We start from the raw sequence: 17787 nt of genomic DNA, 5'->3' as shown, positions 1-17787 counted from the left end.
TTTTATTTTTGAGATGGAGTCTTTCTCTGTCACCAAACCGGAGTGCACTGGTGCGATCTCAGCTCACTTCAAACTCTGCCTCCAAGGTTCAAGCTATTCTCCTGCCTCAGACTCCCAAGTAGCTGGGACTACAGGTGCCTGCCACGATTTTTTTTTTATGTTTTAGTAGTAATGGCTTTTCACCATGTTGGCCAGGATGGTCTCAATCTCCTGACCTTGTGATCCACCTGCCTTGGGCTCCCAAAGTGCTGGGATTACAGGCATGAGCCACCGCACCCAGCCAATAAATTTATTAATAATAAACTTCTAATTTTACAGGATTCTACTACACTGTCATGCAATTTTAAACTGTAAACATCTTCATATAAATATGTATTGAATGCATGAACAGTTACATAGATAGCTTCTCTTAGATTAACATGGTGGAAGTAAAAATTAGAGAAAACAATTAAAATGAGAAAAAATGAGTCAAAATCAATCAGTAGCTGTAACATCAGAAAGATGGCAGAGCAAGAGCAAAGAAAAATCCTTTTGGTTCCAGAAAATCTGTGAAAGAGGAAGGCTTGTTCAACTTTCAAAGCCACCCAGGCAAAGCGGCACTTTTGGCAAAGAAGGAGCAGAGGAAAGAAAAAGGCTCAAGCTTAAGAGACTGGAATCATGTCTGCATGTTTTCTGGTGGCAGGAACATGACAAGATGTGTCTCAGATGACTAGAAATGAAAGCTCATGCCTTGGAATTGCCAGATAAACATTTCTTGACCTTTGTTGTAGACATTGAAAAGATTGATGGCATGAGTTTACTGGTGCAGAAAACCATTGCAAGAATTCACTGAAAGAAAAATTTTAGTGGTGTCTTTGTAAAAGTCACCCCCAAGAACCTAAAAATGCTGCCTATAGTGGAACCTTATGTAACCTGGGGATTTCCAAATCAGTTTGAAATGTGAACAAGCCAAGGTCAAGAATAAGGTCATTCCTCTGACAGACAATACACTGTTTGATGAGCACCTGGGGAAGTCTGGTGTCATTTGCTTAGAAGACCTCATTCATGAAATTGCCTCCCCAGGAAAGCATTTCCAGGAGATCTCCTGGTCCTTGTGCCCTTTCCACCTCTCAGTGGCCATTAATACTATTAAAAGAAGAGTGGGCTTCCTCAAGGAGATGGGCACACCTGGCTATCGAGGTGAATTAATCAATCAGCTCCTCTGTCAGCTGAACTAGACCCAGGTGTCAACGTGCAGTAAATTTTTATCACTGAAGTGGAAGCATGTGCTTCTGTTTTTTTTCGGGGGAATTTTTATCAAGTATCTTGAGAGAAGAATATTTCCTGCTTTATCTTTAAAAACTGGAAAGCAGGGGTCAAAGCAAAGACAGTAGCTTGTGTTCATGGCAAGTGCCTTTCATCACAGTCCAGTGAGAAAGAAAAATTCCAACGTTTTCCACATTGGCTGCTGCCTCGTTTGAAAGCAGCACATTCCATGGAGGAAGGAGTCCTGCTTTGTTGCATCTTTTGTCCTAGGGTTTAATGTTGTTAAGTGAGTAACTCTAGCTTTTGTACAAGGCTCCTAAGAGTCCTGCAACAGTCTTAGGATATAATTGAATCTTGAGATTCCTGGGGAATTGTTCTGTAAAAGACTTGAATTACACATAGGAAGAAAGGGACAAAAATAAGTGTTCACTTGTCTCTGCTGTGAGTCTATGTTCCAACTTGTCAGTGACGGCTTTGAGAGCTCTCAGACTTGGCTGGCTCTAAGTGTACCTGGTGGCTTTTGTATCTTTACTTGAAACTGGCTTAGTACTTTTTTCTAAAAGCTCAGGATTTGAGAATGAGGAACAGTTCACCAGGAAAGCAAGTACACCTTCAAAATTTTGCTCACTCTTTTAGGGTGTTGAGACCCTTCTCAGATACATGTGCACTTTATGGGTTTTGTTTGGTTTGTTTTTTATTTTTGTCTTTGTTTGGAGGCAGAGTCTCACTCTGTTGCCCAGGCTGCAGTGGTGTGATCTCTGCTCACTGCAGCCTCCACCTCCTGGGTTCAAGTGATTCTTCTGCCTCAGCCTCCCAAGCAGCTGGGATTCCAGGCATGCACCATCATGCCTGGCTAATTTTTGTATTTTTAGTAGAGAAAGAGACAGTGTTTCACCATGTTGGCCATGCTAGTCTCAAACTCCTGACATCAATTGATCCACCCGCCTGGGCCTCCCAAAGTGCTAGGATTACATGTGTGAGAAAATGCACCCGGCCCTTGTGTACCTTATGTGACAAGTCCTGCTCTTAATCAGAATTGGTCACGCAGGTCCTGATCTTGCTACTTTGGTTCCATGTCCTGTGGAAAACCAAAGCTTACCAAGATAGCTTTTTCCCTTCATACTAGCTGATTGTGTTCCTCCCTGCACCATCTATAACTCAGAAATGCACACCATGTCTCTTCCTGGACTTCATGATAGAATTACCTGGTTTCTCTGATGATCAGCACTCTTCCTTAAATCCCAAATCAGAAAGAAATGAACAATTTTTCTTGTTTGGTATGGATGAAATTAGCACTGTTTGACTCTGTAGGCCCCAGACAGGCAGGCAGCTTAAGTTTCTTCTTGCATATTCCAGTCTCCAGATGTATTGCCCTTTGTCTTGCTCGTAATGACATAGTGGACAGTAGGCCAGCAACTGGACATATGGGGATTTTAACCTCAAAATAATGTGTCTGATACTGCTTGTGTCTTTCATCAGTGTCCACACCAGGTGGGTCTTCCTGCCACTCTCTTTACCTAGTTGCCCCTCACTTGCCATTTGAGCAGTTGGCTGGGATGTGCCAGGCCTAGGTTAAACTTGGAAACATACTTGACCATTCTATTCCCTGATCCTTTCAGATCAGTTTGGCTGCAATTTTGGCTCCTGGGACCCAAGCATAGCTGAGAAATCAAGTTAGTGGTGTAACTGCCTTAAAATGTGCCAGATTATGAGGTAATTTGATTGGTTCTCTCCAGGGGTAACCTGCCAAAGAAGATGGTATAGATGTCACTCTTATACTGTAAAACATTGTGAAATCAGATGATAACTTTAAAATGATGTATTACAAAGTTATGGAAAAAGTAGTTGTGACTGTAGAAGCCCAAGGCTTATATCCCAGCTCTGTCTTACATGAAATATGGGTACAGTGTTTCCACTCTTTGTAAAATGGGAGCTAATATCCTCCAAGCTGTGTGCCTGACATGGCAAAGGTTGCAGTGAGCCGAGATCACACCACTGCACTCCAGCCTGGGTGACAGAGCGAGACTCCACCAAACAAAAAAAAAAGGAAAACTGAAAACTGAACTCTTGCCATCATCTTTTGTTCTTCCTGAGGGCCTGGAGAAAGTCACACCCATGAGCCAGAGCTAATAGTCTTTTCTGCTGACCCAAATTAAAAATATATATATTTGCCTTTTTAACCAATTGCAAATCAGAAAATCTTTGAATCTACCCATGATCTTCAAGGTCCTGATTCAAGAGATCTCACCTTTTAGATCAAACCAATGTATAGCCTCCATTTGCTAATGTATGACCTTGCCTATGACCTCTGCCTCCATAAAAATTATTACTTGCAAGCCATTGGGGAGTGTGAGATTTAGGAATGAGCTGTGTGATTCTCCTTGCTTAGTGCCCTGCAGATAAATGTTGTTTCTCCTCCTGCAAACTTCACTGTGGATGTTTGGCCTTGCTGCACCAAAAGAGCTGACCCCAGTTCAGTTCAATAACACTTTCTCAAGTTATTTCTAAACCACTCACTCACTGTCTTCTGTTTGCCCTCCTCTCACCATAAAACCAAAGAGATGTCCAGGACATCACAAATCCCTTTGCAGGTCATCTCTGCTCCTGGGTACGTTATTTACAGAAAACAGCTACAGAACTGGACTTACATTCCATCCATGATCTGCTGACTTTTTGGGAAAGAAAATGGCCATATTTTGGAAACCATTCCAGGAAATCGATCATCTGACTGAAAAAGTTTAATTTCAAAACAGCATTATCTACTCATTGCAAAAGCAACTCTCCTTGTCCCTGAACAATGTCACCAGTGGCCTCAAATCAGTGGCTCACTCATGATAGGAAAGCCCTGCCCACTGTCCCACATAGCCACACACCATCAGGAGGAAAGGCTGGTGCAGCAGAGGGAGAACAAGGGAGGTCAGTGTTACATAACCAAGGGTTAAGGTGGCTGATCCTTCCACATGCTCACTCACCTGTTCTTAGTCATGTTCACCTGTTCCATCTCTTTGCCCTTGCTTCTTGCTGTGTGTTTAAAATGGTTTAAATAAGCACCGTCATTTGGTCTTGAAGCCTTCTGCTCTGTGGCCTGTGGGAAGCCTGCCTGGAAGTATAGTTGGAGGCTATTACTATTGCCTCAAGGTAATTTCCCAAGGGACAGGGGAGTCTCAGATCAGGCTCCCTGGGAGCAAAGCCAGAGACAGGGATTCCTGTGCAAGTGGTAGATGAGGAAGTTCTGTCTGGAGAAAAAGCTCTGTGAGGAAGTGGGCAAAGTGAGATAAGACAGGGGAAGAAGCAAAGCAAGGATGAGGCTCAGCTGCAGTTTAACCTCAGCCTGATCCCACCTGGGAGCCCTAGGTTGTGAAAGGCACCAGGGATTGAGCTTCTTAAGCCAGAGAGCCAGACTTTGTATGCTGTTCTAGTAGATGGTAAAAGGGGCCTTGTCAGGACACCAGCGGCATCCATTACAGGGGATCGGCCTAAACTCCCCTCCCAGGTAAGTTACTGCAGCAAGGGAGAGAAACAAGAACATGGTTGGGAAAGGGTGACATGAAGGACTGGAAAGGCAGGGTGCGATATGGCTTGGAAGCATCTAAAAGCCAGAGTAAGAAGTGCAGACCCGATTCCATGGGCCAGAAGCCATAGGGAGTTACAGTGTGTTTTTGAGCATGTGTGGGATTTGGAGCAGTGCATAGGAAGTCAGATGACAGTGGCAGGTGCTGGGAGAACCTGCTGGCAATTGAGAGCCTCTGACTCCTCTGAGGCCTTTGTGTGACTCTGGTAAGAAGGCTACTTACCAGGGTCTTGTTTATGCAGTCATCAGCCTTATTCTGAAAGAAAAGGGGCAGGTTCCGTGTCCTCAGGAGGGGAGCCTCAGCAAGTCAGGACTGGTTGGAAGAGTGGGAAGGGATGCGTTGCTGGAGGCTTTTCCTCAGAGAAGAACACCTCATAAAAAGTTTTGCAGCTGACCCGGGGAGTCTGCAGAGGCCTGAATACTGCTGGAATTTTACATACTGAGCTGGCATTGAGTGAAGCCTCAGGCTTTTATCAGAAGTGCTATGACCACCTGGTCACCTGCATGATTCTTGGCCTCAGACAAAGCCAGCCTCCAGTCAATGATCCTTCCTCAGTGCGGAGGTTTAGTTGTCCATCAAAATCTTGAGGGAAGTGTTTCTTTAACTTCAGCATGCAAAAAGACTGATCTGGAGAGGCCAAGTATGGTGGCTTATGCCTGTAATCCCAGCACTTTGGGAGGCCAAAGTGGGCGGATCATGGTTCAGGACTTCAAGATCAGTCTGACCAAGTTGGTATAAAATCCCATCTCTACTAAAAATACAAAAATTAGCTGGGCCTGTTGTCAGGCACCTGTAATCTCAGCACTTTGAGAGGCCAAGGCAGGCAGATCACAAGAGGTCAGGAGTTTGACACCAGCCTGCCCAACATGGAGAAACCCCATCTCTACTTAAAAGTACAAAATTAGCCAGGTGTGATGGTGGGTGCCTGTAATCCCAGCTACTCAGGAGGCTGAAGCAGAAGAATTGCTTGAACCCAGGAGGCAAAGGTTGCAGTGAGCCGAGATCGGGCCATTGCACTTCAGCCTGGGCAACAAGAGCAAGACTCATCTCAAAACAAAACAAAACAAAACAAAGCAAAACAAAACAAAAAAACTACCTGGAGTGCTTTTTAAAAGTGCAGACTACTTCTGGGACCCATGTGCAGAGGTTCTGATTTGCCCTTTCCCAACCCACCCAGTCTAAGTGCCCTTCCTCCATTTCTTCAGAGGATTCTGGACTTATTTCTGTTACAGTTGTGTGATGTTACATTGCAACTTTTATTTTATTTTTTGTCTGTCTCCTACAGCTCACTGGACTGTGGTCCTATGGGGATGGGAATGTGTTGTGTCAGGCCTTGTATCTCTAGTCTCTGGAAGGCAGATGAACAGGAGCTGAGGAGCAGAATGGCAGAGTCCCTAAGAGCTGGATTCTGGACCTTGCAGGAGCTGTTCTTATTCCCACACTGGCAGGATGTCTAGGGGCTTTAGAAAATGGGGATGAGAAAGGTGAAGATTCTGTGGCTTTAAAATGAGCCAACTGTAGATGGAGGAAGAAAACTTTCCCTGCAGAATGAGTGGGATTTTTTCCAAGGCCTCATTGCCCTGTCATGTAAAGACTTTCCTCAAACCCTAGTTTGTCACTGCCTGAAGCCAGCTGTGTCACCAAGGGGTGAACTTCAAGAGACCAAGGAGAGGATTTCTGCAGCCGGGGAAATATCTTTACTGTCCTCCATCAGGAGCCCTTGATTTAAGGTCATTGTTGGCAAAGGGACAGGTGTCCATGGCCACCTCAGAGGCAGCCTTGCCTGAGTACTGTCATTCTGCAGCTTTGCTGCCCTGAGGAAGACTTCTGGGGTTAAGAACACGGGATCAAGATCTGCCCAGCAGGGGCATCTGACTCTGATGTGGGGGTCACCTCTGGCTGCCCACAGAAAAGGGGCAAAGAGGCCCAGAACTGTGCTTGGGACAGAAGCACATGGGGCCTTGATCTGCACAGGGCAGGACCCATCACTGTCCACCAGGCTTCAGAAGGTCAGCATTTTTCCCACTCCCCACCTCACTCCTAGGGCTCAGGGAATAAATCATTTTTAGTTCTCAGGGTACTCCATGCTCTCTCACTTCTGGGCTGTGTGTGCATCAGCCCTAACACAACTGTCAGCATATTCACTGCATTTTATTGCAAGAAATTTAATTCTTCAAGTGACTTTTCTATTTGCGGTGCATCTTTTCCTGAAGGTTGAAGGAGGAGCTGATCTGGGGCGGGATTCCTCTATGCGGTGCCAAGCACTCAGCTCTTCTTCCTTTCCCTGCTTCTCTCTCCCACCCCAGTTCCCTGGAGAGCTCTCAGTTCCCTCACTCCTTTGAGTAATGGACCTTATTCTACCACACACAGTAACTTCCCCCTACTTGTAAAGCCTCAGAGCCACCCATTACCCTTGACCTAGAAATTCAGCTTTTGCTGACATCTAAGACCACTTTTTTCTCTTTCTTTCTTTCTTTCCTTCTTTCTTTATTTCTTTCTTCTTTTTTTTTCTTTCTTTCTTTCTTCTTTTTCTTTTTTCTTTCTTTTTTTAAGACAGAGTCTCACTCTGTCACCCAGGCTGGAGTGCTGTGGTGTGATCTCAGCTAACTGCAACCTCTGCCTCCAAAATTCAAGCAATTCTCCTGCTTTATGCCCACCACCATGCCCAGCTATATATATATATATATTTGTAGTTTTAGTAGCGATAGCATTTCACCATGTTGCTCAGGCTGGTCTCAAACTCCTGACCTCGTGATTCACCCACCTCAGCCTCGCAAAGTGCTGGGATTACAGGCATGAGCCACCTTGCCCAGTCAAGGGCATTTCTTTAAAAGGAACCTACTTTCTGTAAATATCTCAGTTGCTGAGATAACATATTCTCTACATCATTATATGCTGTTTGCTTTGCCATCTTGTGCTATTTAGCCTGGCTAAGTCCTGTCCCCTGCATCTCAGCTGCCACGATCCCCTAAAGTTCAAGTGAGTGCCTCACCACAGTGCCCCAGAGCTCTCACCAATGTGCCTCTCAACTGCCGATTGTTTATTTATTTATTTTGAGATGAAGTCTTGCTCTGTCTCCCAGGCTGGAGTGTGGTGTCATTATCTCGGCTCACTGCAACATACACGTCCCAAGTTCAAGCAGTTTTTTGGCTTTAGCCTTCCAAATAGCTGGTATTAAAGTCATCTGCCACCATGTCCAGCTAATTTTTGCATTTCTGGTAGAGGCAGGGTTTCAAGATGTTGGCCAGACTGGTCTCAAACTTCTAGTTTCAACTGATTCATCCCCATCTGCCTCCCAAAGTGGTGTGATTACCACCCCAAGCTGATTGTTAAATTTTCAAAAATTTTACAAGCTGGTTGTTAAATGCAGCCAATATGAAACATTCAGCTATTATAATAAATACTTAAGGCTCATCACATTCTAATTACTTTTTGACATTTTCCTATCACTTAAGTTCTTGAGATCATTTATCTCCTTGTATCCACGTGGTGGAAGCACAATAGAATTTGTAGCATACTGTGCATCTCTTCCCAAATCTGTGTTCAATGGTAGCTTGTGGGAGTATTTCCACCATGAAGACTGGTAAATAGTACAAATCAGAGATTGATTTATTATTTCATCAATTATCTAAACTGAAGGAAGTAATGGAGGCAATGTAATGATGCAGATTAAACTTACAAATTTGTTGTGTTTGTAGCAGGTACATTGTGACTAGCATGAAAAAATGGAAAAAAATCTTTCAGTATTCAGAAACTATAATCCAATCCATCAAAGCAGCATTGACAAATAAGTTAAATAAGTTCTGACATTCATTTTAATTTTGCTTTTGTCTTAACATAAATAATATCAACAAATATTCTGTTAGAAAATACTTGCTCATGAGGGGGATCCAAGATGGCAGATTAGGAGTAGCTCAGGATTGCAGCTCCCAGTGGTAGCACAGAGGGTGAGTGGATGCTGCATTTCCAAATGGATTTTTATTGCCCACAGACCAGGAGATTCCCAGGCAGAGGAGCCCCATGGGTCATCAGCACGGCTGTTTTGGCTGGTGTGGCAGGTCTTTTCACAAAATACATGGGTCCAGGCACCATTTTATCTGGCAATTGGAGCTCCTGGGACACAGAGTCACCCATTCAACTGATAAAAATGGGGACTGAAATAGGGAGCCAGGCCAGGAGATCCCTGGACAAAAAAGCACCATGAATCTTCGTGCAGCTGTTTCAGCCAGCACAGTGGGTTGCCACATGGGAAATCACACAGATCCTGGCACCTTTTCAACAGGTGACTGGAATGCCTGGGAGACAACTGAAAAAAAAAGGGGGGGGTCTGAGTCAGGGAGCCAGGTGATCAGGCTTGGCTGGTCCCATCCTCACAAAAAAGCAGCAATCTGAAATGCTCTGGATTGAGAGTTTCACAGCAAGCACACCTGAACCTGGGACAGTCTAGCTCTGTGGAGGAGGGACATCTGCCATTACCGAGGCAGTCCACCACTACAGAGGTAGTCCGTCATTACTGAGGCAGCCAACCATTGCCAAGGCAGCCTGCCATTACAAAGAGAATCCCCCATTACAGAGATGGCCTGCCACTGCCGTGGCAGTTCTAACCATACCTGTATAAACAGGACTGCAGGGAAGTTCACATGGCAGCTGGGCAGAACCCACAGCAGCTCAGCAAATCCTCTGCAGGCAGACTGTGACTAGGCTGCCTTCTCACTGGACAGGGCAGCCCTGAGAAAAGGTAGCAGCATGACAGAAACTTATAAATAAAGCCCTAACTCCCTGGGACAGAGCACCTGGGGAAAAAAAGAAAAAGGTGTTTATGGGTTCTGCTGCAGCAGACTTGAATGTACCTGCCCAGCAGCTCTGAATGAACAATGGAGCTCACAGCTCAGCACTTGAACTCCTATAAAGGACAGACTGTCTCCTCAAGCAGCTCCCTGACCCCCTGTATAGCCAAAGAATCACCTCATAAAGGAGAGCTCAGACTGACATCTGGCGGGTATCATTCTGGGACAAAGATAACAGAAGAAGAAGCTGGCAGCAACCCTTACTGTTCTGCAGCTGCTGCAGGTGATCCCCAGGCAAGCAGGGCCTGGGGTGGACCTCAGCAGTCCTACCACAGAGGGGCCTGACTGTTAGAAGGAAAACTAAGAAACAGAAAGAAATAGCTTCATCATCAACAAACTGGACACCCACTCAGAGACCCAATCTGAAAGTCAACAACTACAAAGATAACAGGTAGATAAATGCACAAAGATCGGAAGAAACCAGCACAAAAAGGATGAAAACACCCCAAACCAGAATGCCTCTCCTCGTCCAAGGGATCACAATTCCTCACCAGCAAGGGAACAAGGCTGGATGGGGAATGAGTGTGATGAATTGACAGAAACAGGCTTCAGAAGGTGGGTAATAAGAAACTTCTCTGAGCTAAAAGAACATGTTCTAACCCAATGAAAAGAAACTAAGAACCTTGAAAAAAGATTTGATGAAATGCTAACAAGAATAAACAGTTTAGAGAGGAGTATAAGTGAATTGATGGAGTTGAAAAACACAATATGAGAACTTCGCGAAGCATACACGAGTTTCAACAGCTGAATTGACAAAGCAGAAGAAAGGATATCAGAGGTCGAAGATCAACTCAATGAAAAAAAATGTGAAGGCAAGATTAGATAAAAAAGGGTAAAAAGGAATGAACAATGTCTCGAAGAAATATGGGACTATGTGAAAAGACCTAATCTAAGTTTGATAGGTGAACCAGAATGTGACAGAGAGAATGAATCCAAGCTGGAAAATACTCTTCAGGATATTATCCAGGAAAACTTCCCCAACCTAGCAAGGCAGGCCAATATTCAAGTCCGGGAAATACAGACAACACCACAAAGATTCCTCAAGAAGAGCAACCCCAAGGCACATAATCATCAGATTTACCAGGGTTGAAATGAAGGAGAAAATGCTAAGGGCAGCCGGAGAAAATGCTAAGGGCAGCCAGAGAGAAAGGTAAGGTTACCCACAAAGAGAATCCCATCAGACTCACAGCAGATCTCTCAGCAGAAACCCAAGAAGCCAGAAGAGAGTAAGGGCCAATATTCAACATCCTTAAAGAAAAGAGCTTTCAACCCAGAATTTCATATCCAGCCAAACTGAGCTTCATAAGTGAAGGAGAAATAAAATATTTTACGAACAAGAAATTACTCAGAGATGTCATCACCACAAGGCCTGCTTTACAGGAGCTCCTGAAAGAAGCACTAAACATAGAAAGGAACAACCAGTACCAGCCACTCCAAAAACATACCAAATGGTAAAGAGCATCAACAGAAAGAAGAAACTGCATTAATCAATGGGCAAAACAGCCAGCTAGCATCAAACAGCAGGATTAAATTCACATATAAAATATTAACCCTAAATATAAATGGGTTAAATGCCCCCATCAAAAGACACAGACTGGCAAATTGGGCAAAAAGCCAAAACCCATCAGTGTACTGTATCCAGGAAACCCATCTCACATGCAAGGATACACAAAGGCTCAAAATAAAGGGATGGAGAAGATTTACCAAGCAAATGGAGAGCAGAAAAAAGCAGGAGTTGCAGTTCTCATCTCTGATAAGATAGACTTTAAACCAACAAAGATCAAAAGAGACAAAGAAGGACACTACATAATGGTAAATGGATCAATGCAATAAGAGGAAATGATGATCCTAAATATAAACACACCCAATACAGAAGCACCCAGATACATAAAGCAAGTTCTTAATGACTTACAAAGAGACTTAGACTCCCACACAATAATAGTGGGGGGGACTTTAACACCCCATTGTCAATATTAAACAGATCAATGAGACAGAAAATTACAAGGATACCCAGGACTGAACTCAGACCTGGACCAAGCAAACCTAATATACATTTACAGAACTCTCCACCCCAAATCCACAGAATATACATTCTTCTCAGCACCACATCACACCTACTCTAAAATTGACCACATAATTGGAAGTAAATCACTCCTCAGCAAATGCAAAAGAACAGAAATCATAACAAACAGTCTCTCAGACCACAGTGCAATCAAGTTAGAACTCAGAATTCAGAAACTAATTCAGAACTGCACAGCTGCATGGTAACTGAACTGGCTCTTCAATGTTGACTGGATAAACAATGAAATGAAGTCAGAAATAAAGATGTTCTTCGAAACCAATGAGAACAAAGACACAACATACTAGAATATCTGGGACACATTTAAAGCAGTGTCTAGAGGAAAATACATAGCAATAAATGCCCATGTGAGAAAAAAGGAAAGATCTAAAATTGACACCCTATTGTCAAAATTGAAAGAGCTAGAGGAGCAAGATCAAAAAAACTCAAAACCTAGCAGAAGACAAGAAATAACTAAGATCAGAGCAGAATTGAAGGAGATAGAGACACAAAATACCCTTCAAAAAATCAAGAAATCCAGGAGGTGGCTTTTTGAAAAGATCAACAAAAGAGACAGAACACTAGCCAGATTAATAAAAAAGAAAAGAGAGAAGAATCAAATAGATGCAATAAAAAATGATAAAGTAGATATCACCACAGATTCCACAGAAATACAAACCACCATCAGAGATTACTACAAACAACTCTATGCACATAAACCAGTAAACCTGGAAGAAATGGATAAATTCCTGTACACTTGCATCCTCTCAAGCCTAAACCAAGAAGAAGTCGAAACCTTGAACAGACCAATAACAAGGGCTGAAGTTGAGGCATCAATTAATAGCCTACCAACCAAAAATACTCAGGTCCAGATGGGTTCACAGCAGAATTCTATCAGACACACAAAGAGGAGCTGGTACCATTCCTTCTGAAACTTCCAAACAATCCAAAAAGAAGGAATACTTCCCAAATCATTTTATGAGACCAACATCATCCTGATACCAAAACCCGCAGACACCCAGCAAGAAAAGAAAACTTCAGGCCAATATCCATGATGAGCATAGATGCAAAAATCTTCAATAAAATACTTGCAAACCAATTGCAACAGCACATCAAAAAGCTTATCCACCATGATCCAGTGGGCTTCATCCCAGGGATGCAAGGCTGGTCCAACATATGCAAGTCTATAAAGATAATTCACCACATAAACAGAACCAAAGACGAAAACCACATGATTATCTCAATAGATGCAGAGAAGGCCTTTGACAAAATTCAACAGTCCTTTATGCTAAAAACCCTCAATAAACTAGGTATTGATGGAACATATCTCAAAATAATAAAAGCTATTTATGATGAACCAACAGCCAATATCATACTGAATGGGCAAAAACTGGAAGCATTCCCTTTGAAACCTGGCACTAGACAAGGTTGCCCTCTCTCACCACTCCTATTCATTATAGTATTGGAAGTTCTATGCAGAGCAATCAGGCAAGAAAAAGAAATAAAGGGTATTCAATTAGGAAAGGAGGAAGTCAAATTGTCTCTATTTGAAGATGACATGATTGTATATTTAAAAGACCACATTGTCTCAGCCCAAAATCTCCTAAAACAGATAAGCAACTTCAGCAAAGTCTCAGGATACAAAATCAATGTGCAAAAATCACAAGCATTCCTATACACCAATAACAGACTTAAAGAGAGCCAAATCAAGAACGAACTGCCATTCACAATTGCTACAAAGAGAATAAAATACCTAGGAACACAACTAACAAGGAATGTAAAGGACCTCTTCAAGGAGAACTACAAACCACTGCTCAACGAAATAAGAGAGAACACAAACAGATGGAGAAACATTCCATGTTCATGGTTAGGAAGAATCAATATCGTGAAAATGGCTATACTGCTCAAAGTAATTTACAGATTCAACGCTATCCCCATCAAGCTACCTATGACCTTCTTCACAGAACTGGAAAAAACCACCTTAAACTTCATATGGAACCAAAAGAGAGCCCACATAGCCAAGTCAATTCTAAGCAAAAAGAACAAAGCAGGAGGCATCACACTACCAGATTTCAAACTATACTACAAGGCTACAGTAATCAAAACAAGATGGTGGCCGGGCGCGGTGGCTCAAGCCTGTAATCCCAGCACTTTGGGAGGCCGAGGCGGGTGGATCACGAGGTCAAGAGATCGAGACCATCCTGGTCAACATGGTGAAACCCCGTCTCTACTAATACAAAAAATTAGCTGGGCACAGTGGTGCGTGCCTGTAATCCCAGCTACTTAGGAGGCTGAGGCAGGAGAATTGCCTGAACCCAGGAAGCGGAGATTGCGGTGAGCCGAGATCGCGCCATTGCGCTCCAGCCTGGGTATCAAGAGCGAAACTCCGTCTCAAAAAAAAAAAAAAAAAAAAAAAAAACAAGATGGTACTGGTACCAAAACAGAGATATAGACCAATGGAACAGAACAGAGGCCTCAGTGGCAACACCACACATCTACAACCATCCGATCTTTGACAAACCTGACAAAAACAAGCAATGGGGAAAGGATTCCCTATTTAATAAATGGTGTTGGGAAACCTGGCTAGCCATGTACAGAAAGCAGAAACTGGAACACTTCCTGACACCTTACACTAAAATTAACTCCAGATGGATTAAAGATTTAAACGTAAGACCTAACACCATCAAAACCCTAAAAGAAAATCTAGGCAAAACCATTCAGGACATAGGCATAGGCAAGGACTTCATGACCAAAACACCAAAAGCATTGGCAACAAAAGCCAAAATAGACAAATGGGACCTAATCAAACTCCACAGCTTCTGCACAGCAAAAGAAACAGTCATTACAGTGAATCAGCAACCAACAGAATGGGAAAAAATTTTTTGCAATCTACCCATCTGACAAAAGGCTGATATCCAGAATCTACAAAGAACTAAAACAGATTTAGAAGAAAAAAACTAAGAAGCCCATTCAAAAGTGAGCGAAGGATATGAGCAGACACTTTACAAAAGAAGACATATATGAGGCCAACAAACATATGAAAAAATGCTCATCATCACTGGTCATTAGAGAAATGCAAATCAAAACTACATTGAGATACTATCTCATGCCAGCTAGAATGCTGATCATTAAAAAATCTGGAGACAACAGATGCTGGAGAGGATGTGAAGAAATAGGAACACTTTTACACTGTTGGTGGGAGTGTAAATTAGTTCAACCATTGTGGAAGACAGTGTGGAGATTCCTCAAGGACCTAGAAATAGAAATTCCATTTGACCCAGCAATCCCATTACTGGGTATATGTCCAAAGGATTATAAATCATTCTACTATAAGGACACATGCACACGAATGTTCATTGCAGCACAGTTTATAATAGCAAAGACCTGGAACCAACCCAAATGCCCATCGATGACAGACTGGACAGAGCAAATGTGGCACATATACACCATGGAATACTACACAGCCATCAAAAATGATGAGTTCACGTACTTTGTAGGGATATGGATGATCCTGGAAACCATCATTCTCAGCAAACTGACACAAGAACAGAAAATCAAACACTGCATGTTCTCACTCATAGGTGGGTGTTGAACAATGAGAACACATGGACACAGGGAGGGGAGCATCACACTGGGGTCTGTCAGGGGGAAATAGGGGTGGGACAGTGGGGGTGGGGAGGTGGGGAGAGATAGCATGGGGAGAAATGCCAGATATAGGTGATGGGGAGGAAGGCAGCAGATCACACTGCCATGTGTGTATCTATGCAACAATCTTGTATTTCATCACATGTATCCCAAAACCTAAAATGCAATAAAAAATGAAAAAAACAAAGAAATATATATTTCCACACACATAGAGGTAAAAAAAAAAAAAAGAAAGAAAGAAAGGAAGACAAAATGGCAAAGACGCTGCACTGAGGAGATACTCGGTGGCCCAAACGGGGTGGGGGTTGGTCAGGGAGGGGAGGGGGAAGGAGATTGTGCAAGGCCCAGGGCAGGACAACTAAGAGTCTGTCCTGAGGACCTCCTTGAGCTGCCATCTGGTTTGGTTCCCGGTAGAGGAGGAGCTTCAGGGTGCCAGCTGGGATCTGCCCACTCCTCCACGGATGCAATTTTGGATCACACCGGGTCGGCAGAGATGGAGTTACAATACAGTGAGGCGGAAAGGGCCTCACTGGGGCACAGAAAGATCCCATGTAACTCAAGGCACAGTGTCAGCTCAACATTCACTGACCCCTAAGCCCACTTCTTCCCTCCTACTCCCTATGGGGAGCAGTGGCCTGATTCAGTGTGCAAAGCCCAGGGGCTCCTGCATCCCAACACTCCTTTCTGGGACACATGCAAACAGGAACAGGGGTGAGTCCGAGGTGGAGCAAATGCAACCACATGTGGCACAGGCATCCCCCAAGAAAAGATGGAGTGAGCATGTGTCACTGTGGCCCTAAGGGGCAATAGTGAGAAGGTCGACGATGTCCAGGCATGCACCAGGGGGACACTGGAGCCCTCCCCAAAAAAGCCAAGGAAAAGCAAAGCACACCTGGGAACCAGGAGAGGGCGTGTGCCAGAGTCCAAGCCACGTTCGGGGATACCTGCCAGAGGAGCAGAGACATTTGTGCAAAGTAAACCCCACCCCAGGCAATGCAACAGCTAGGTAGCCTTGAGGCAACCTCCCCTGCACCCAGCCAAAACACCCAGTCTCTTTGGCTCCCTGACATCTTTGGCAGCCAAAAGATTCAGTGGTGGGAGGCAGTCTTACCCAGGAGCAGAGGAAGCTGATGTCCCTCAAGAATGAAACAGGAAGTCAAGATGAAAGGCAAAACCCCTTTCCAAGAAGGCAAAGGCCCACCACAGTCATCTACTGTTCATCCTGAATAAAACACGCAGCCATCAAGTGAGACATGGAGACCAAAGGAGCTTCCCTATCTGAGACAGGAATGGAAGACCAGAGCTCCAGGATCATCACACCTACCCAGTCTAGAGAAATAGGTTTGGAGAGAAAAACAATCATTAAACAGATCTCAACAAAGTTTCAACCTGGCTGGTGTGGTGGCTCACGCCTGTAATCCAAGCACTTTAGAGGCCAAGGCGGGCAGATCACCTGAGGTTGGGAGTTCAAGACCAGCCTGACCAACATGGTGAAACCCCGTCTTTAAAAAAAGAAAGTTTCAACATGATGAAATCAAAAGCGTTATTTGTTGAAGACATTGAATTAGACCAAGGAGGATCTAGGCCCCTCAGATACATGGCAGACAGAGCAAGAGGGAGGACCGAGCAGAGGCCAGAGCCTAGGCAGGATACAGCACAATGCCACCACCATGAGCATCTGGGAAGAAGGAATGCCCGATGGGTGACTTGGCCAGAAAGGCCAGCGTTTGAGTAACAGAGATCCTTGCCACATCCCATTCCCGGCTTCCTCTCCAAGCCTGTGTCACAGTGCAGCAACATTTCTCAATGAGAAAAGAGGGTGGGAGGAGTAAGAACCATCTAGAACCATCTTCTTTGACTTTAGTCTGCACCCGTCCTGCAGGAGGACAATGAGCTTCTAGAGGCTTTCGTCCATAGGTGTAATGTGCCAGTCTTGATCCTAGAAAAGAGACCACTCAAAAGAGGAGATTTCAACCCCTGCGGGTCTGATGCAGCTCCCCACATGGCCCAAGTTTCACAAACTCAAACTTGAACAACCAGGAAAATGACTGACAACTGGTCAAATGACCCAGCAAGAGATGCAGAAAGAGGCCACCAAAGACAGACCGACATGCAAACATTCGCCTCCAGCACACAGGTCACATTCGTCCAAACACACACACGCATATGGGCACAGACATGGGCACACAAACAGGGAGAGACAGAGAGAAAGAGACAGAGAAACAGAGAAATAGAGAGGAGAGAAAGAGAGATATACACACACAGCCATACAGCAGTGGCACAGAAGCACCACCCACCAGGCATCCCCTGAGGCTGCAGGTTCTGGGTTTCACTCCCGGTGAGAAAGGCCCTCAGGTCAGACAGCAGCCCGGGGGCACAGGCAGGCCTCTCCTCCAGATCACAGGGGTCACGAGTTTTG

The sequence above is a fragment of the Aotus nancymaae genome, unplaced genomic scaffold (assembly GCF_030222135.1).
Source record: "Aotus nancymaae isolate 86718 unplaced genomic scaffold, 86718_ANA_hifiasm-v0.15.2.pri h1tg000049l, whole genome shotgun sequence".
Lineage (NCBI taxonomy): Eukaryota > Metazoa > Chordata > Mammalia > Primates > Aotidae > Aotus > Aotus nancymaae.
The sequence above is the reverse complement of the archived record's forward strand: the minus strand, read 5'-3'. Positions refer to the sequence as shown.